Here is a 23,439-nt window from a genome sequence, read left to right on the forward strand (position 1 = left end):
AGTGGAGTGCTGTCCCAGTCACCTAGAAAACAATCCTCCTGCGACTCTGAAGCCTCCGCCTGATAATAAACTGTCAACATCCCTCTGCACATGGAAACCAGAGCCCCTGGGTACTCTGAAAGACTCCTGCCAGTGCCAGCACCTTTACTCCCCCTCTGTGAGCCCCCATGCAGACTGAACACAGTTGTCTTGGCCCTGATGAACACACACCCCTTACACAGAGTTCCTAAATCCCTTGGAATTTCTTGATAGGAGCATCTTTCATTCTAATGAGGCTACTCTTGCTGGGTTCCTGGATAGCTTCAACATAGGGGCTGGCCACCAGAAAGACCAAACCCAGATTATAAGCTTGGAACTTTCAGCCCCATGCCCTATCCTCCAGGGACAAGAGGGGCTGGACATTGATTTAATAACCAATAGTGCCTATGTGATAAAGCCTCCATTAAAAATCCCTAAACTACGGGGCCTAGAGACCATCCAAGTTGGTAAACACATCCATGTGCAAGGAAAGTGGCACACTTCACTCTGTGTGCTCAGGAACCTTCTGGACCTCATCCTATGTACCTCTTCACCTTGCTGTTCATCATTATCTTTAATTATACCTTTGTAATAAGACGATAAACATACGTGTTTCTGAGTTTCTGTGAGACATAACAGCCAATTATCAAACCTGAGGAGGAAGTCATGGGATCCCCCCAATCTGTAGCCAAGTCAGACAGACGTGTGGGTTACCTGGGCACCCATTACCTCCAACTGACATCTGAAGTGAAGGGTAGTCTTGTGGGACTGGACCCTTAACCTCTGGGGTCTACGCTAACTACTCGGTTGGTATCCTCCAAGAATTAAAGAATTGCTTGGTGTGGAAAACCCACACATCTGGTGTCAGAAGTGCTGTGAGTACAGGAAATGAGTTTTCCTTTAGAGGGCCAGATACAAGGAGGCACTAGCAACACAAAGATAAAAGGTCCCCATAATTAAGGGATTTCTGTTCTATCATATTTATACATAGGCAAGAAATCAAAATAAATAGTTGTGTTAGATGGCATTACTAAATGGCATTATTTCAAACTGATTCCAATAACAACCAAAACCAAATATAACAATCGGTTTCCAAATGATAGTAGCAAAATACTTCCTTTCTTCACAAGAAAATTTTAAGTCCAATTCCTCCAGTGTCAAACTGAAAAGGACCATTCCTAAGATACCATTTACAAGAGAATAGATGGAAATATGTACAAAGAATCTTGCAGATCTGTGACAGAGTTAACATTTTGCCCATATCTGTACCAGGCTCAATAACCAAAATCACCCCGACCTTCTGAACACCAATTCTTGTTTTCAGTCATTGCCTTCTAGCCCTATCATTCAACGTATTGTTGACCAAAATGAAGAAACTTAGGTATGTAAAAGAACAGATATCGAAAACAGGTAATCCGAAAGAAAAAGGAAAAGAAAAGAAGAAAAAAAGAGGAAGGAAGGGAGAGAGGGAAGGAAAGAGGGAGGAAGGGAAAGGGAAGAAAAAAATGCATATCAAAAAATTTTGAAAAATGCTGACTCTCATCTTAATCAAAGAAATAAAAACTAAAATAAGAGATCTTTTTAATCAACTGAGAAATAGTAAAAGCTCAATAATACCCAGTATGGAGAAAATGTGAGGAAAAGTTTATAAATTGGTACAAACTTTCTGAAGGAAATTTGTTTCTGTGAATCAAAAATCTAAAAAATAATTCAATCTTTTGAGCCAACAATTCTATCTCAAGGACTTAATACTAAGAAATGCACGCAAAGGATTTTATTAATACATATGCTATATAATATATATGCCTTGGATACTTATATTTTTAAAAAAGCTCCTCAGTGAATTCTTTTTTTTTTTTTTTTTAAGATTTTATTTATTTATTTGACAGAGAGAGAGAAAGCACAAGCAGGGGGAGCAGGCAGAGGCAGAGGGAGAAGCAGACTTCCCACTGAGCAGGAAGCTGGACATGGGGCTCAACCCCAGGACCCTGGGATCATGACCTGAGCCCAAGGCAAAAGCTAACCGAGTGAGCCACCCAGGAGCCCCTCCTCAGGAAATTCTTATGATCACCTGGTTTAGGGAACCATGCTCTAGAAAATGAAATCTATGTAATAAAAGAACAAACATCTAATCAGCAACTTCTCTAAGCCCAGCACTATACTGACAAAATCATTATCATGTTTAACCAAAACACATTAGGACCTGAAGGCCTGTTTTGAAAGCTCCACATTCCTAAAATACTGATAGTAAAAGCCTTAAAAGGAATTTTCACACAGTTATATTCATTACCTCACTTAACAAGATTAATGTTCTGTGTTACCTGTAAGGGCAATTTCTAGTTACTACATCAAAATGTCCCATTAAATTATATTACAAAATGGAAGCTAGTCTCAAAATTAGATAAAAATGACATTTTAAACAGAATAAAAATTAGTTGAGTATCCATGATATAACAGAATAATCAAAATAAATTTCATAATACAAATGTCTTACCAAAAATACTGAGAATCTTACCTTAAAGATTATAATTACCTGGATCATTAAAATCTATAAGAGAAAATGTCTATATCAGGTATATCTGCAAGAAGGAAATGTTCTATACCTACACTGTCCAATATAATAACCACTAGCTGTGTGTGGCTACAGAGCACTTAAAATATGGCTAGTGAGACTGAAGGGAAGGCACACTAACATATTGAAGCTTACTCATCCAATTTTAACATGTATTAAAATAAGAGGAGTGTATCTTTGGGGGGAAAAAGTGTAAGTGAAATAAAAGCCTAGAAGACAATCTAGACTAAGTTATTTTCATATTTACATTAGTAAAAGGGCAATTTAATCCACCTCTTTCATTCCATGAAGATACAAGCAAAGGCAACTCTGAATTTCTTCATGTCCAGCAAGGACTAAGTAATTTTTCATTGCTACCGACACAAAAAAAGGTTTGAAATCACTAACTGCAAGAGAAAAGCACTGATGACTCATTCCCTTAAGTTAATCATTACAACTTCACATAACTAAGTAATACAGATTTATTTAGCAGGACAATTAAACGCTTTGGAATTTTATTTAAGGTACCTTCACTAAGAAAAAAAAATACAAGACATTCTATCTATTAGTACACTGGTCATAGATTCAAATTTTGGTTACCAGAACTTAAAAAACTAGAGAAGCTTGTTCTCTGTCTTTTATGAAAAAAAGGGTCCCGCTATAGATAAGAGTAATACAGAAAATAATTCACAACATATTAGTAACAAGGGCCAAAGGCACAACTTCTGATACTTCACCCCAAAAGGTTAAGAGAAACTCAAAGAAAAATGATACAGGAGAAGCTATGGCTGAAAACCCATGGCAACAACACCCCTAAAAATGTCTGAAATCAGCTCTCCAGAATTTACTACCTATAGATTAATTCACTTTTTTCAAGAAAAAAATTTGTGCAGAGAATACTAATTGCCAGGAACTACACTGAGCACTGGGGATAGCGCTGAACGCGAACTTAGTCACTGTTCTTAAGAGGAGTCTATGATAGGTCCAATATAGTCTAATTCAACAGTAGGTTGAAGGCAGTACTTCTGGGTTCCTCCATCTAACATCTGTTCTTGGCTGACAACATTTAGCTTCAGATTGGTGTGCTTTGTCAATACCTAGCCTACTCATAACCTAATTTTATTCCTTTCCTCTTTCAGATTCTAGAATAAACATCTACTTCAGAGATTCTGCTTTGACTTTTTTTTAAAGGTTTTTTACAAACACTTTGTTTATTTTAATGAAGCTGGTACAGACAATGTCCATTTAAAACCCATATCACAGGCCAAAAAGTACAAATAAAATTTAAAAGAGCAGTATTGTTATATATACTTCTGCATGAATAACTTTATTAACCGCTAATGAAAATTAGAACTTTTCTGGATCTTCTGACAAGACTTCTTCTTTTTTTTTTTTTTTTTTAAAGATTTTATTTATTTGACAGAGAGAGAGACAGCCAGCAAGAGAGGGAACACAAGCAGGGAGAGTGGGAGAGGAAGAAGCAGGCTCCCAGCGGAGGAGCCTGATGCGGCGCTCGATCCCAGAACGCTGGGATCACGCCCTGAGCCAAAGGCAGACGCTTAACGACTGAGCCACCCAGGGGCCCTGACAAGACTTCTTTTATCTTAAAATGTTTTCTCCTCAGTGAAGCCATTTTTGGAGTTAGTCATTACTCTCACCATCTCTGTCATCTCAACTCCGGCCTGATACTTCTCTTCTTTCAGTCCAGACCCGCAAATTTTAAAAGTAGTTTCAGGTTAAGGAAAGGTCATTTTCCACAGTTCAGCTCTCTGAAAAACTTCCATTTCCCACTGAAAGTCATAATCCAGGAATAAAGCAATCACGTGCTAGAACTTCAAGGCCAACTAGAAAGTCATTATGAATACTCACATTGCCTGTGAATGCAATGCTGGAAAAGGTGGCCTCTCTGTGCACATGTGTAATGTTTTAAAAGGAGAGGGCAATATGAAGGGGGCTGAAGTTTGATCACTAAAACTCAGCACAATGAAAACAAGTGATAATGAATAAGAGGCACCAGAATTCAAATTACCAGATGTTTTAAAGAGATGGGAGTGCAGGTTTTCAATTCCATTTTGAACACCACATTACAGAAGAACTACTTTTAAAAATAAAAAAGGATTGTGAGTAAAGAAAACAATAGAAAGAATTATCTAAATTGTTGAATGATCCCGTTTGTTCCTGATAAACTTCGATCACATCTTCTTCTTCCATTCCCAGTTCTTTTGCAGTGTGATTATCAGCAATTCTCTGACCTTCAAAAAGAAACCTGATTGAATTCATTGGAACTCCCTGTCTTTGACAGCACAAGTCTGAGTTTCTTGAGATGTGTTGTCATCTTCACTTCGAAGAAAATCTCAATGCTATCCTGTCCGATGACTTTGAGTTTAATGTATTCTCTTTCCCTCTTACCCCCAAGTCCTCAGTTGACGGTTTTGCCTCCTGGTCAGACATGATGAAGGTGGCTTCACCCAGCGTCTCTGCACGGTAGTGGCTTCGGGTAGGCAGAACCGCACTGTGGAATTTACAATTTCCCACAGCACAATACCACAGCTGGAGGGACTTCTGCCAGGCACTGCACCACTCTACTTTGACTTTTTAACTTTCAGAGATTTCATGGTATTCAAGCTTTTCTAAAATTTTAATTATATTTATAATTTTTATTACAAACATTATCACTTTACAATCAAAATTTCTCTTGTATTTTCAATTTAATTATCACAATTTATATTTTCCTTTAACAGATTACAATGATGAACACTAGCCAGCCTTAAAACTAATGAGTTCTCAATTCTTCATTTTTAAAATGTTGAAATGTATCCCTTTATTATGCAAACATACTTTTCCAGCATCATCTTTATGAAAATGAATAACTTAAAGTTACTTACATGTCATTCAAGTCTGAACCTTGACACTCTTCCCCTCAGAAAGAAAGAAAAAAGAAAGAAAGAAAAAGAGAAAGTCCTCCATTCATCAAATATTTGTTGACCACCTACTATGTGTCATGTGCTATTTTAGGTGCTCAGGATATCTCCTGAAGAGTTGGCTGGAAGTGTTGGCTTAGTGTTCTTACCCCTGGCTCCATTCCAGTTAGCAGAATCCTGCTCTGGTATATGTATCCCCTCTTTTGCAGGCCACAGGACTGGCCCCAACTATGAGAAGTAGCTGCTCTCAGAACATGAAAAGGAGGCAGCAGTTTCCCTGGTTTTAGCCAGGCACTCAAGTCTTTTTTTTTTTTTTTATAATAATTTTTTATTATATTATGTTAGTCACCATACAGTACATCCCCGGTTTTCGATGTAAGGCTCGATGATTCATTACAGGCACTCAAGTCTTTAACAAAGCCTAGGCACAGCTCAGGCCACGTTCGGTTAAGCATTTAATAAATGTTTTGATGAAAAAGAACTCATGGAATTTCATTCTGGTAAGAAAATAGTCAATAAACAAATACAAACACATGCATGTACACACACACAAAACAGTGGCATATATAAGATGATATGATAAAAATAGATATTTATTTTAGACTGAGTGATCAGGAAGAGGTTATATGAGGCTGTCAACTAATCTCTTTGATAAAGTGTCATGTATAATACTATCACTCTACAAATTCCAGTTTTTAAGTTAACAATATGTATGAAAAGTACCAACCTATTGATTGACAGACTAGGTGTTTTGTAAACCATCTTCTAGAATCTAGAATTAAATCAATTAAAAATTCTACTTTTGGGGCATATAGCTGGCTCAGTAGGTAGAGCATGTGACTCTTGATCTCCAGGTAGTGGAGTTCAAGTTCCACATTGGGTGTGAAGCCTACTTAATTTAAAAAAATAAATAAATAGTAATAATTCCGCTTTCATTTATAATTAGACAAACTGTCAACTTATTGGTGTATAAAAGAATCCAATTTGTTTTAAAGCCATCCCCCTCCCCATGTAGCACTTTTTTAATACTCCCAAAATGCAAAGTGCACATAATTAATTAAACTATCATGAAAGTACAACTCTCCTAGGATTTTTAAGAATGTTTCATGTTACAAGTCACTACTAACTGGTGGCACGGTAAGTAATATTTTTAAAATGAGATTTATCTTCTATTCTGCAATGGCCTGATCAAATTTCCTCAAGCCACTAACTCAGAACCTAAACCACAGTGACATTATTGTTCTAAAAATATGAGTATCTAAGATAACTATCTGAAATGGAAGACAGAATGTCTCTTTTCAGAATAGTAACCATATATACACAGGTTTCTGTGACTGGGAATGCACTTCTAACCTCCACTGTTCAAAAAGAAAGACAAGGAAATACCAGAGCTCTCAAGCATTTGCCATCATGGAATCCCCTTAGAGGGTTCTCAACATTTTATAGACCTGGTCCTCTAACTAAAAAGATTATAGGAGATACAACCTAGATTTAGCTACATTTGTCTCTGACTTTTCTGCTGCCTTCATCAGTTACCTCTGATGCCTGATAACATCTAAAACAAGATTTTTTTTAATCTAGAACTTCTTTAAAAAAAAAAAAAAAAAAGGACACCTCTCCCTACTGTTTGGCACTACTGGCTCTATAGTTCAGATTCCTCTACCTTATCCCAAGTAAGCCAAACTTACCCAGACCAGAGGCTGTGAAAAAGGTTCTCTCATCAACTCTTGCTCTATGATTATGCTTACATCATAGTGAAACCTAGCCAACCTAAGGCCTCATCCTATGCCAAAATTTAGAGGTATACTAAAAGTTTCTTCTATATACTGTTTTTGCAATACACGAGTTCTTTAAAAATTTTTCAGCAAAGCCCATAGCCATTTGATTAGTTTCAGGTCAGAAAGGCATACCCAGAATAGGTCATCTTATAGGCAGTCTTCTTCATATAGGGGCTTGAGGTGGCCCAAGGTATTCCTAGTCTCCAAGGTCCATATTTAAGGCCAGAAACATAACTCCTAACTCAGTTAACAGTAATAGTTAACATTTATTGAGTCATTACTTCATGCCAGGCACTGTGCTTAAGACTTCACATTTATTATTTATCTACATTTTACAGATGTAGAAATTTAGTATCTAAATTAACTACCCAAGCACAGCTAGTATCCACATTAAGAATCATACCACATCCGCCTTACTCCATAGCTTATGCTCTCTAGAGAAATTCTAAAACAAACACCCTGATTGACCTGAATGTCCAGAAAAAATATCAAGAGTAACAAGAAAAGCATACCTAAGTAGAAAAAAGCTTTATATTTAGGATTGATTTTTATTTGGAATAAATCTAATCATAAAAATTCAATCATATTACCATACATATGATAATACTTAAAAGAAACATAAAGAAAAACATATGATAACCCCTTATAACTAGAACTTGAATTATCAGAATACTTTTTTGAAAATGAGGATAATTTTATTAAGTTTCTGTGAAATAGTCACTTTTTTTAATCAATACGCTTGAAAACTCTTCTAAAAATTAATATAATCTCCCATCTTAAAACTGTAAAGAACTTAAAAAAAAAAACTATAAAGAAGTTAAAGTAGGTGCGCCTGGCTGGTTCAGTCGGTAGAGCGTGCTACTCTTAATCTCAGGGTTGTGAGTTCAAGCCCCATGTCAGACGTAGAGATTACTTAAAATAAAATAATTTTTAAAAAAAGAACTTAAAAATGGTTCCTAGTAAAAACAAGTATTACCTAGAAGTAGTAGTGTAGTAGTACAAGTGGAAGGAGGAGGAGAAGGGGTAATAGCATTAGAACATTGTACTAATAACAGTAATAATAGTAGTGATAGAAGTAATTACAGGAGCAGCAGTGGTAGTATAGTAGTATTTAATAGTAATATTACTAGTAACTATAATATGCAAAGGAAATATAATTTTGCTTTATTGATCCTGAACCACGCAAAATCTGAGCGTCCTTATTAAAAGTAGTAATTCTCTTTGTACACATATATAACTAAATGTTATGGGAGACTGTAACTTAACCAATTAAGTCTAGAGTTAAAGAAAACTGAGAGACTATGTACTGGAAGTTTAGCTTTAAAAATATCTCTGCTATCAATTCAATTGTCATCTCCATCAAGCACCATTCTCAAACTCTCTAACTCTCCACTCTGTGGATATCATCACTCCCTCCCTATTCTTGCAAAGCATGTTTTGTAAGAGCACAATTCCCTATGTGTCACAATTTTAGCGATTTCTGTCTTTCCTCTGGACTTTTGCCTCTTAAGACTTAATTCATGTCGTATGTTGTGGGTGTCTCAGGCATTCAACATAGTACCTGAATCACAATAAAAGTTCAATTACTAGAACAACTGTTCTACTTAAAAAAATTGTTAATCATGTAATGTATAGGGGCGCCTGGGTGGCACAGCGGTTAAGCCTCTGCCTTCGGCTCAGGGCGTGATCCCGGCGTTGTGGGACCGAGCCCCACATCAGGCTCTTCCGCTGTGAGCCTGCTTCTTCCTCTCCCACTCCCCCTGCTTGTGTTCCCTCTCTCACTGGCTGTCTCTATCTCTGTCGAATAAATAAATAAAATCTTTAAAAAAAAAAAATCATCTAATGTATAATTTGCAATGAAAATTTACTAAAGGCAGCTTAGAAGTTACTGAAATTTGAGCTCAGTCCCAAATAATGTATTCTGCACCATAGCCCTATTTGATTTGAGTAAGGTTTTAAGATATCAGTATTATCAGGCAGAAAGTTCCACTATTAGATCTACTTTTTAAGCCACTCATTTACTAAAGAGTTTGAGTATTCCCTCCTCTGTAAACCCTTTCATTACCTTCTAGGCACAATTTATTGTTCCTCCCTGTATACTACAACTGAGTTTTACAGATACGCCGATTATACTTACCACACTAAGCAGACCAGGACTAAATTTCACACAACTCAACACATTTCACACATTACAGACTGATACCCTTAAACAACCTTTAGGACACCAAATTCAGTCATTTAGACATCATCTTATCAATGACTGTGAGTTACTGCATGAAGCTCTGGTAACTCACAATGCTAAGGAGTGGAAGAAGCTTGAAGCCAGGCCTCCCTGAAGTTGAGATAAACATGTGTTATTATCCTGGTCTATGATGGAAAAAAAAGTTAACTCTTCCTACCTCATTTCCCAGTCCTTCTACAGACAAAGGCTTGGCCACATATACACAAAAGTTGGGATGGGTAAGGATGAAGGGGTAACTGAAGCTGTCATTCTAAAATCCTGCAGGATAGGCGTCCTCTTGTCCGGCCTAACCCCTCCCCAGGCCTATCTCCAACAGTCCTTGATTTCTCCCTCGGGACAGTACAGAGCTATAGGTATTGCTAGGTTGCAAAAATATCCCAGGTAATCAAATATATAAGTGGGAGACTTTAAGTACCCCAGCTCATACTGTCACAGCAGGGTGAGAAGGATCCTTTTCCCCTCAGCTTCATATACCTACCATCTTAGTAACAGAACTCAAATCCCAGAGGCTGCACCCCCCTCTAGAAGGAGGTTGGGCCCAAGATCCATTTGCTCAGCCCAAACATAGCTAGCAATTCCACTCAGACAGGTTTGATGTTGTGCAAAAGCAGGATTCCTGGTCCCCAGGGAGACGACATGCCCAGGAACTAGAATTAGATGTTTTTGTTTTTGTTTTATGTAGGCTCCACACTGGGCTTAAATTCAAGACTCTGAGATCAAGAGTTGGACACTTAACCAACTGAGCCACCCAGGTGCACAAAGAATTAGATGTTTTATAATGATACATTTTGGCTTCGTGGAATAACTCCCCATAGAAATACCCAAACACCTCCTACCATGTGAATATTTATTTTCAAACACATTTTGGGGAACATATTATTATGTAGGAAATTGGGGGACTTCCTACACTGCAACTATTGACTTACATTTCCAGCTCACCTACTAAATTATCAACTTTCTAAAGGCAGGGTCTTAATCATTTTGTGTCCAAAATCATAGTAGTTGTTCATTAAATTTGTTGGAGAAAGGGCAAGAAAGCAAGACCAGGAAAAAGAAAGGAGTAAAGATAGAAAGTAAGGATAGAAAGAAATCCTTGTATACATCACTTTAAATACCACACCAATACAGATATTCCTAAGTGATATATGTATTTTTAAATCCTATCTTCTCTGAAAAAATAGCAAAAAATAAGAATAAATTCCAATTATGGAATTTTACTGCTTTTAAATGAAATGAACTCAATTCTGCATGATGTTTTCCTTCCCTTGGGTTCACCTATGTCTCAGGAGAAACATGATTTTTTTTTTAATCATGGTAAAATATCTTGAAGATGACAAGAATAAAAAACAGCTAAATACTTTATAAAATGTCAACTTAGAAAGCCAGAAGAGAATATGCAGTAAAGAAGGTCCTAAACAATCCTTTGATAGCTTTTATGGGTGAGGAAGTGGGTTCAGAATCATCAGACTCACTAAATGTTTCTAGAAGTTTCTATCACTACTGACTTTACACTCAAAAGGCTAGACCCAATTCAGGTAAACACAAGTAATAGGGTAGAGGAAAAGTCAGAAGAATGCAGAGAAATCGAATAAGGACTCCTGACAAAGACATCAAATTAAACCCCAAATATAAAGTCAGTAAGGAAAAATGCAATTTGTAAGTACAACATAAAATATTAAATTATTTGACTATAGATAATTTATAACCTAAGTATAGAGAGTCTAGAATACCAAGTTTGACACGTCTAGGAGGTCATTTTTATCACCTAGTTACAAATTTAAATTTTTAAAAGAGAACAATATGAATCACTGTGACAATATAAGTCCTAAAGTACTGTTTTCTAATCATGTAAGAAAAAATATATATTTTCAAGATCCAATAAAAATTAATTAGCCCTGGGGGAAAAAAACAAAAAACATTTCTTAAAAGAAAGAGAGAGACTGAAACTTGTGAAAATCCAGACAAGGAAACAGCACAAACATGAAAAAAAAGCTAAATCAGGGGACACCTGGCTGACTCAGTCAGTACAGCATGCAACTCTTGATCTCAGCATGAGTTCAAGCCCCACATTGGGCACAGAGCCTACTTAATTTAAAAAAATAATAATAGAATTTTAAAAATTAAAAAAAGCTAAATCGAAAGAAATGGAAAAGCTAAATGTATACACAGTTCATCACAGTGATAACAGAATAAACGGTCTTACCAACCTACAGTACCTCACTCAATGAAAACACATTACTATTAAAAACACAATGATACAGAATGAGTAAACACACTACTAACTACAAAAAAGCACAAATTTAAGAAGAAATTATGATCACAACTATGTAAAAAAAAATCTATATATGAAAAAGAACTAAAAGACCCATATACTCACACATGGTAGCTATTGTCATGTTAAACTATGGGATAAAGGATGATTCTCTTATTTTAATAAAACAGTTGCCTGGATTACCTGTAAATAGTGATTTTTTTAATGCAACTTTTTTTCAAAAGAAAATAAGCTACATTTTACATATAATATACACCAATTTCTCTTTTCATACTTCCACCAAGATACTGAAGCAGTAAATTCAAGATATCTAAGCACTAAATTCATGATGTACATTAAGGGTTTTTTGGTTTTTTTAACCGTATCACAGAAAATGTAAGGATTAACATTATCACTCTATTCTCTGCACATAAAAATAATTAGTGAACAATGTAATAATTAAGACATGCAGTCTGAATGAGCCATCCAATTAATTCCATCTATCCAAAGCATCAGTACAAGGTTTTTTGGTTTTTGTTTTGTTTTTATAAATTTTTTTTAAGATTTTATTTATTTACGTGACAGAAAGCAGGAGAGAGAACAAGAGAAAGCACAAGCAGGGGGAGCAGCAGAGGGAGAGGAAGAAGCAAGCTCCCCATTGAGCAGGGAGCCCAATGCAGGACTCAATCCCAGGACCCTGGGATCATGACCAGAGCTGAAGGTAGATGCTTAACAGACTGAGCCACCCAAGCATCCCAGCACAAGGTTTTAATAACCATTCCCAGAATCATCACTAGTTACCATAAGTGCAAATTGGTGAAACTTGACCCTACACCCAAAAAGGCTGTAAAAATAAAATATTTTTTGTGTAGTTCAAGAGTATAAAAATGAAACTCTGGCTATTAACACAGGAAACATAGGAAAGGTTGCCATTGTCCCAAAACTACACTTGCAAATAGAAGAATAGAAGAATAGTAACCATTTCACCAATAACAAGAATCAGTCCTAAGATCAATTTCCCTCTGAAAAAGTTCTATACTCATTCTTGCAAATTAGAATACATTACCTCAACTGCACAAACCTAATGCCAGAAGGAAATCAAATTCCAAAATACTGTCAAATCAGACAGAGGATATCATACCAAGTTTTACCATTACAAAATTGCCAAAAAGAGTCAAAAATAATCTTTAATCAGGTCCAACATGTAAAGAGCTTGTAATTCATCACTGCTGTTCTCACTAGTGAAAGAAAGAAAGAAAGAAAGAAAGAAAGAAAGAAAGAAAGAAAGAAAGAAAGAAAGAAAGAAAGAGAGAGAGAAAGACAGACGACAAGACAGACCAATAGGCGGGGCGGAAAAAAAAAAAAATCAACAACTCTTCTTAGCTCCATCAAGGAATTGAACCCAGAAGGCAACCTGCTACCCTGAAAACTAGAGACACAGGCAGATACAGAAAATCAGTAGAAGACAAAAAAAGATAGAAACAGCAGGTGCCAGGAATTGGAAGCAGTTAAACAATATGGCATATATTAATCCAAGTATATAAATAATTACTTTAAACATCAATGGTGTAAATACATCAACTAAAAGACAAAGACTGTCAGCCAGTGATACGGGGTGGTGGGTGTTACACAATGACAGTGGGTCAATTCTCCAAGAATATGTAACTTCCTTTATATGTATGCATCTAACAACTGTGCATCAAAACATATGACGTAAAAATTAGTAGAACTGCAAAGAGAAACACATGAATTCACTGTTGTATTTGGAGACTTCAACGCCCCTCTAATCAGTAATTGACAGAACAAGTACACAGAAAATCAGTAAGAATATGGTAAAACTGAATAGCACCATCAATCAACCGGATCTAATTGACATCTATAGACTATTTTATCCAACAACAGCAATATACACACTCTCCTCAAGCTCAAAGAGAACATTTATCAAGATAGACTACATTCTGGGCCAGAAAACACACCTTAATCATACAAAATATGCTTTCAGATTACAATGGAATTAAACTGAAAATTGATTAAAAAAGGTAGTTAGAAATTACCCAAATATTTGGAAATTAACAACACACAATAGCATATGAATCAAAGAAAAAGTCTCAAGAAATTAATACTTTAAGTAAAAATGAAAATAAAACATTAGAATTGCAGAATGCAGTAAGCGCACTACCGCATTTTCACTTTTCAAGAAAAATGTTATAGCGTTGGAGTCATATATTAAAATAAAAGGAGCTAAAATCAACCACCCAAGCTTCTGCCATAGGAAAGTGAGATTTATTTATATATAAAGATATATATATTTTATATATATATCTTTATATATAAATTAGATATATAAAATATATATATCTTTATATATATATAAATATATATTTTAGATATATATTTATATAGATATATTTATATATATAAACATATCTATATAAATATATATCTATATAAAGATATATATATCTGTATAAAGATATATATATCTATATAAAGATATATATATCTATATAAAGATATATATAAAGATATGTATATATAAAGATATATCTATATATATAAAGATATAGATACCTATATATATAAAGATATATATATAAAGAAAGATTAAATAAAATCCAAATAAAATCCAAAATAAGCACAAGAAAAGAAATAATAAAAATCAGAGCAGAAATCAATGAAATTGAAAATATGTAAACAAAAGAGAAAAGGCAACAAAAGCAAAAGCGGGTTTTTTTGAAAAGATCAATAAAATGGATAAACCCCTAATCAGGGAAAAAGGAGAAAAGAAACAAATTAGTAATATCAGAAGTGAAAGAGGGCCCATCACTAGTGATCCTATGGACATTAAAGAGATAATAAAGGAATATTATAAATAATTCTAGGCCCATACATTTGATAACTTAGAGGAAACGGAATAATTCTTCGAAAGACAATCTACCAAAGCTCACACAAGGAAGAAACAGATCACCCAGATAAGCCTATACTGATCAAAGAAATTGAATAAATAATTAGTAATCTTCCAAAGCAGAAAGCTCCATACCCAGATAGTTTCTCGGGTGAATTCTACCAAACATTTAAGAAACAAGAAATACAAATTCTCTGCAGTCAGTTCCAGAAACAAGAGGGAGCACTTACTAATTCGTTCTAGGAGTCCAGCATTACCCTAATACTAAACCCAGACAACATTACAAGAAAGGAAAATTACAAACAAATATCTCTCATGGACACAGATGCAAAAATTCCCCCAAAAATATCAGCAAGTCAAATTATACACCACAAATAGGATTTATTCAATTATATAAATCAAGTTCAATGTCTGAAAATCAATTTTTAACGTAATCCATTAAATATCAACATGCTATACAAGAAAAATCATGTGATAGTGATACATGCAGAAAAGAATCTGATAAAATCCAATACCCATTTATGATAAAACTCAGCAAAATAGGAGTATAAGGGAACTCCCTCAAGCTGATAAAGAAAATCTACAAAAAACCCACAGCAAATATCATTCTTAATAATAAGAAACTTTCCCTCTAAGATTTTCCCTCTCACCATTCCCATCATATCATACTGGACATCCTAGCTAAAGCAGTAAGACAAGAAAAGGATATAAATGATGTACAAAGTAGGAAGGAAAAAAACACAACTGTCTTTGTTCACAGATGATATAATCTACATAAAAAATCCCAAACAATTATAAAGGGGAAAAAAACCCTGGTAGTAATAAGCAGTTATAGCAAGACTGCAGGATATAAGGGAACTCTGTACTTTCTGTTATATTTTTCTCTAAAGGTAAAAGTACTCTAAAAAATAAAATCTATTAAGAAAAAAAAAAAAAAAAAAGAGGATGCCCGGGTGGCTCAGTTGGTTAAGTATCTGCCTTTAGCTCTGGTCATGATCCCGGGGTCCTGGAATCAAGTCCCCCATCAGGCTCCTTGCTCGGTGGGGAGCCTGCTTCTCCCTCTGCCTGCACTCCCCCTACTTGTGTTCTCTCTCTAACAAATCAATCAATCAATCAAAAAACCATCAACCAAACAACCAGCACAGTAATCCATTAATTCAGAATAGGTGTTCAAAGAGAGGGAAAAAAAATGTGTTTAACATGAACATGATTTTCCTTCTTCCTTTCCTTTTTTTTTTTTTTTTTTCTTCCTATGAGGCTGCAGAAGTAGCTGGCTGGGGGATGGGGGAAGGAGATTCCTCTAATTTCTCAAGCATATGTGAATCCAACAAAAATGAACACTACATAAAAAGTGAAGATTCCAAACCATAAAATAAATCAAACATATTCATACTCTACTTTTTAATATTTGCCAATTCAAAAAATTATCTGAAACTCGAAAATATATCTTACAAGTAGAAGAAACTTCATCTTGTTAAATATTAGTAGACCAACTTCAAGGTCTAAAATGAGGAGGAAAAATTGCAATCAAACAGAGTTTAATACAAACCTGAATCATCAGCCACCATATCCACCCCACACCCTCCCCCCAAAAAAAAATCCTTCCAGGATTCATTAGAATAGCCCACAAATCAAAAAAAATCTTGGCTTCTTAAAGGTCAAGTTATTTTCACTGATGTGGACAGCACATTAAAAAACATACAGTAGCAACATTCTCCTACTGTCTTCATTGAAGGATGGAAATGTGAACAGAAAATATGAAACAGAAGGTATGTATCTTTATTACCGTAATTATAGCATCTGTTTATATTAGTTTTTACATTATATGATCATTTTAACATATATTTTAAAGATTATTTGAGACGGAGAGAGTATGCAAGCAGGAGAGAGGGGCAGAGGGAGAGGGAGAAAGAATCTCAAGCAGACTCCTCACTGAGCATGGAGCCCGACAGTAGGCGGGGTGGCCGCCTCAATTTCAAAACCCTGAGATCATGACCTGAGCCGAAATCAAGAATCAGATGCTTAACCAACTGAGTCACTGAGGCACCCCTTTTTTAACGTATTTTATTTCAAGTATTGCTACAGTGTTATTGCAAATTTTATATTCTAATGTGTCTTCTAAAATTAAAAAAAAAAAAAGAAAGAAAGAAATCACCATTGTTGCAGTCTCTGGTGATCATCTCTGAATCACCCAAATACCACACACAGGGTCCTGGGAAAATTCGTCTGTAATTAAAGAGCTATATGCTGGAAGATCCTTAAGTTCAAGTGTTGAGAGATTTCCAGGGTTTCCTGGAAGATGGGTTTGAAATTCTACTGCATGGGATGAATCAAAAATCCATTTTCTTTCACTTCAGTCACTTTTAATGCAAATCCAAAGATGTTGGTTCAACCTGTATTTATACTTACCACCAATACACAGACATTATTAATTTGTACCTTGAAAAGAACAAACACAGACACAACCACAGGTGGTTTTAGTATTATCAAAAAATTTCCTCTTAAGTATTCGCAATATGTCTATGAAATAATTATTATCTATTTTCAACATTATTCAAATAAGAATTCAAATAATACTGCAGTGAGCTATTCAAAACGTAAGAAAAATCCAATGGAAGAAGAACCACTTACACCTAGAACTCCAGCACCAGGCTCCACCTCACTAGACTATTATCATTCTCTAGTAAGAATGTTTCTCAGATCCCTTGACTGCAGGAATATTATGACAGGGCAATACGGGCAATAAAGGAAGATCTACATTCTCATGCTCACTTCAGAAAAGGTGATTTCATTTTCTGAACTCAGCTGACAGATTGCAGCAACAATACGTTTTTCTAACTTCAAGTGAATTAACTGACCTCAAGAATGTCTCCATTAGAAATATACTATTTAAATTGAAAAACAAAATATGGTTAAGTCAGAGAGATCAGGACTAACCCCATGTTTACCTAATGTCTTCATCAATGATCTTCACCCAAGTAAACAAAACATAAATAAGGCCACATTCACAAGTCAGAACCTATCATACCAGCACTTAAATCATTCTCTATTTCCTTTTTTTAATTTTGCCAAGCTAAATACTATCAATATTGTATATAGCAGACACTCAACAATTACCAAACTTCAGAATCTGAGACCTACAAAGGCCCATACATATCATTCGGGCCATTCCTCTTTTCTTCCAGACCTCCCCATTTCTCCCATTGAGAAACGAATAGCTGGAGAAGATGGTAACTTTCTCAAGCTAGTTAAGAGGGTACAAACTAGAACCAAGGCAACTTTATTTCCATACTGATGTTCTTTCCACTACATCATCTGTTGTCAAGAACTCTGAAGAGTCTGAGATTTTATCCTACATGCAAGCTAAGCAATCAGCCTGCCACAGTGTCATGGATACTGAGAAGCAAAATCATCTACCCACACTAGATACTGAGGACTGAAACCACATACTCCCTTGTATCCTTGTACTGGGTTGAATAGCGTCCCCCCAAAATTTATTCATTGTCAATGTGACCTTATTTGGAAATAGGTTCTTTGCAGATATAATCAAGGTAACATGAGGTTATAATGGATTAAGGTGGGCCCTAATCCAGTGACTCGAGTCCTTATAAGAAGAGGGAAATTTGGGATACAGAGCGAAGACCACCATGCGAAGATGGAGGTAGAGATTAGAGTTATGCCGCCAGAAACCAAAAAACACCAAGGATTGTTTATAAACACCAAAAGTTAGAAGAGAAAAGAAAGAATTCTTCCTTAGAGCCTATTATTTTAAGCCATAAGTGTGTGGTAATTTACTATTGCAGCCCTAAGAAGCTAATATACCCACATGCTCATCTTCTGGTATATATATTAATGAGACTTTATTAGTCCAGTGTCCTCATTAGCGTAACTCTACTATTCCAAGAGACTCTTGCATGAGTATAACTTGATTGTTCATTACAGAAGCTTCAGGAAAGACCCATCATCTCTTCAATACGAAGCCATCAACAATTTTCAAATCCTTGCCTTGCTGTTTCTACCAATTCTAAACTATTATGATATTCAATCTTAATCAAGCCCCACCACCACCACTTAAGACTCAAACTGAACTTCAAATCCTCACATTTTGACCTTGGCTTTGACCCTCTTAGATATCACCAAAGCTCTCTGAAGGTGGTATTCTCCTTCACAGCAATAAGCAATAAACTCAGCTTTATTTTATCAATAGGTTGTGTTAGTGATATTTGGCAACTCAGCATCAGATAATCCTGGCAGAAGATAGGACACTCCTGGATGAGAAACAAAGAACAGCTTACTACTCAAAACAACAGCAGTAGCCAGAGTATCATCATTTGCACTGGGTCCCCAAGCCCTAATTCTTAAAAGGCAACACAAAGTGAGCTAGTGATGCCTGCACACACAGTAGGTTGCATTACAGGAAAAGAAAGATGAGCTTATGAAACCCCAGTCTTTCAAGGGGTTTACAAGCAAATATGCCCTATCTTTTCCCCAAAAGGATTATCTTGATTATCCTGGACAGCAAAGAAATCACTAACCTGTCCTTACGGGAAAACATTTCTATCTTTCTAGGATTTTTGCTATACAAATTTCCTTGAAAAGACCACCTCCAACAAAAGCTGTCAATGTTTCTGCTCATAATATGGGCAGAAACACAAAAGACTCATGCAGAATTGTCTCCAAATAGGTGTCTCCTTTGTTCTAAAGGGCTAGAAATTCTTAGGAAATCAGAATGAAACTAGTATTATATAATGAATAGAAGATGTTACAGGAGAAAAAAATTAGAGCAGAGTACTGTACTTAACTAAAACCACTTCAACTGAGTCACAATCTCTTAATATGCCTATACATCAAATACCTAAAAGTAAATACTTAAATTTTATTTTATTTTAAAATGTTCCATTTCTAAAAGAGAATCTTGAACAAGTTGTTTTTTTATTTGTTTGTTTGTTAATTTTCTAGGCGTGGCAGTGCTCATGAGAAAAAGGAAACTGGTAGTTCTGAACTTTGCTAATTATACCTGTAAACATGTTTATTAGTGAAATCCTCCAGAGCAGAATATAACCCATTATTTTAGGGTGCTTAGAGCTAAAACCAAATAAAATCTAAGGTCCATATTTATCTAAAGTATTTGTGAAAAAAGAGGTCTCATTTAAATTTTATACTTTTAAATTAATCTACATAAAAATGTTTTGAGGTAGTTAAAAAATAATTTTTAAATTTTTCTAGATATATCTGAATATCAGCATGTTTTTTTGCATCTTATTGAAAATTAAGATTGTATCTCATACCATTTCAATAGTGGCCTGTTCTAACTTAAAGTCAACTGAAAAAGAAATTAAAACTGAATTTTGTAAACAATTTTAAATTGAACAATTTAACTTTATCCCTTAGGTCAAGTAACAATCCCAGGATTAAGAAAGGCAGGGTAATGAGTAAAATGAGCCACTACAGTACTTGTCTCTAGCTAGCTATGTCGCTAAAAGCATATCGCCCCATCTCTCTGGGTCTCCATTTTCTCATTTACAAAAAAACTATAGGCATTGGACTAAATGTTCCTCCAGGTCCATTTTGTGTAAAAATTCTATGAGAAGTACCAGTTTTTACCATTCTGTTGGGTTCCATTTTCTCATGCTTTCAGAAAACTCACTTCCTACTTCTTGCCCTACCAATCTTGGAGAATCCACCACAGATGCAAGGTACTCTAATGAACTCCAAGTAGCCCATGGATGGGTGCGACTAATTCATTCAGCAATACTTGCTATAGGAATACTGCCTTCAGAAAACACCAAAATCTAAAACAATCATTGCTGACAAGAAGCTCAATCATTTAACCCAAACGATTTTGAGAAAACAAAGCTAGAGGAGGGGTGCCTGGCTGGCTCAGTCGGTGGAGCATGTGACTCTTGATCTGGGGGTTGTAAATTTGAGCTTCATGTTGGGTATAGAGATTACTTAAAAATAAAAAAATCTTACAAAAAAAAAAAAAAAGGTAAGTAAGGAGCTGGAGGTATCACAATCCCAGATTTCAAACTATACTACAAAGTATAATCAAAACAGTATGATACTGGCCCAAAAAGAGACACATCAATCAATGGGAACAGCATGGAGAGCCCAGAAATAAACACACACTTAAATGTTCAACTAATGTATGACAAAGGAGGCAAGAATACACAATGGGGAAAAGACAATCTCTTCAATAAATGATGTTGAGAAAACTAGACAGCTGCATGCAAAAAAAATGAAACTGCATCATTTTCTTACACCATACACAAAAATAAACTCAAATGGACTAAAGATCTCAATGTACTACCTGAAACCATAAAACTTAAGGAAAAAAAAACCAGACAATGATCTCTTGGACATTGGCCTTAGCAATATTTTTATGGATAAGGTCTCCCTAGGCAAGGAAAACAAAAACAAAAATAAACAATTGGGACTACATCGAATCAAAAAGCTTTTGCACAGCAAAACAAAAACAAAAACTATCAACAAAATGAAAAGCCAGAATGGGAGAAGATACTTGCAAATGATAAATCTAATAAGGGACTAATATCCAAAATGTATGAAGACCTCATACAACTCAATACCAAAAAAACAAACAATCCAATTAAAAACGGGCAGAGGACCTGAAAGAAGATATACACACAATCAACAGAAACATGAATATCACTAGTCATGAGAGAAATGCAAATCAAAACCACAGTGAGATATCACCTTATACCAGTCAGAATGGCTAGTATCAAAAAACCAAGAAATAACAGGATTGATGAAAATTTGGAGAAAAGGGAACCTGTACACTGTTGGTGGGATTATAAACTGGTGCAGCTACTGTGGGAAACAATATAGAGGTTTCTCAAAAAATTAAAAATAGAAATATCATATAACACAGCAATTCCACTTCTGAGTACTTATCTACAGAAAACAAACACTCCAGTTCAAAAAAGATACATGTACCCATATGTTTACTGCAGCATTATTTACAATAGCCAAGATATGGAAGCAACATAAGTGTCCACTGACAGATGAATGGATAAAGATGGGATATATACATACAATGAATATTACTCAGCCATAAAAAATAATGAAATCTTGTCATTCATGAAACATGGGTGGAAGGTACTATGCTAAGTGAAATAATTCAGATGGAAAAAGACAAATACCGTATGATTTCACTTATATATAGAATCTAAAAAACAAAACGAACAAAAGAAAGACTCATAAATACAGAGAACAAACTGGTAGTTGCCAGAGAGGTGGGGGTATATACAAAATAGATGAAGGGGATTAAGAGGTATAAACTTCCAGTTATAAAATAAATAAGTCAAAGGGTGGGGAATACAGTCAATACTATTATGATACACTTGTATGGTGAAAGAGAATAACCATACTTACCGTGGTGAGCACTTCATAACATATATAATTGTTGAATCACTATGTTGTACACCTAAAATTAATATAATGTCAACTACACTTAAATAAAAAATTAAAAAACATTTTTAAAAGAGAAGTTCAGTCATCTATTTGAGAGCTCAAAAATATGTATGTACCCAAAATCCTAATAAATTTTGGGAAATATATGGTATTTGCCTTAAAAACTTATACTATGCTCAGGGTGCCTGGGTGGCTCAGTCAGTTAAGTGTCCAAATTTTGATTTTGGCTCAGGCCATGATCTCAGGGTTATGAGATCAAGCCCTGTGTCAGGCTCCATACTGAGCATGAAGCCTGCTTAAGATTCTCCCTCTACCTCTCCTTCTGTCCCTCCCCTCCTTCTCGCGAGCACTCTCTCTCCAAAAAGAAAAGAAAAAGAGAGAAAACTTAAAAAAATGTTTTTTACTATGCTCTTTGGCAAATGGAATCTGTGTTCCTACATGCTAGCTGTCCATCCCTTTCCTAATATTTGGCTTTCAGTTATGATGTCTTTGATGCTATATTAAAAAGTTATGCCAGATAACTTATATAATTAACATGACACAAAAAGAATAGCTCAAATCTGAAGAAATCACGACTTCTGAGCATCGCCTTTGACTCTGTATTGCATTTACCCAACGACCAAATAATTGCTCTTCCGCAAACATCTCTAAAATGCTCTGACTCTGCCTAAAATGTTTTACCTATTTTGGAACTGTTCCCTGAGAACACAATATAGCATACTATTTTATCTACAGAGATACTACACAAGTCATATAATTTATCTAAAATATTCAGAAACAACAGAACAGTTCAAAGTTGCAGTGACTCTTAATCTCCAGGCTGAGGAGCTGGAATCTAAAGCAACATTCTCTGAGTCACAGCATAATATTTTGCTCAAGATCTTTTCATTTCTGTAGCACATAATGAACCAGATAATCCTTATAAATAATAAATAGGCTTTTTGAGATCACTACATAGCTAGTTTTTTATATTACTAATTTCCCCAAGGTAGAAGGACAGCTTCCATCACTTTCAACCCAAATATTCATTCAAGAAAGTTTAAACTGACTTTTCATGCCCAACATTCGCCATCTTTAAGAGCAAGTACGATTTTTAATATGAGAATTCTTATAATTCACTTGACTTTTCTAAACAGGTAAGTTTTGGAGCTACCTATATGAGGGCTAACTATACAAGCCTATCTGTACATTTCTGATCTAACACTATACTCAAGAAAGCAATATGATTTTTCAATAGTCAGGAAACACCACAAGATCCAATATACCTCATTTCTAACAATTTTGTATCACCTCTCTTTATATACTTAAAGTAATCATAAATTGCAGGTCTCTTCCTCTACAC

General features: G+C 35.2%; 1 protein-coding gene and 1 pseudogene across 21 annotated transcripts in view; both read right to left on the reverse strand.

Moving 5' to 3' along the window:
* FUT8 (fucosyltransferase 8) overlaps positions 1-23,439 on the reverse strand; it is a 282,852-nt gene that overhangs the window by 210,654 nt on the left and 48,759 nt on the right. The gene's annotated exons all lie outside the window — the stretch shown is intronic.
* LOC113246343 (small ubiquitin-related modifier 1-like) lies at positions 1,834-13,815 on the reverse strand (annotated as a pseudogene).

Source organism: Ursus arctos, unplaced genomic scaffold, assembly GCF_023065955.2.
Source record: "Ursus arctos isolate Adak ecotype North America unplaced genomic scaffold, UrsArc2.0 scaffold_25, whole genome shotgun sequence".
Taxonomy (NCBI): domain Eukaryota; kingdom Metazoa; phylum Chordata; class Mammalia; order Carnivora; family Ursidae; genus Ursus; species Ursus arctos.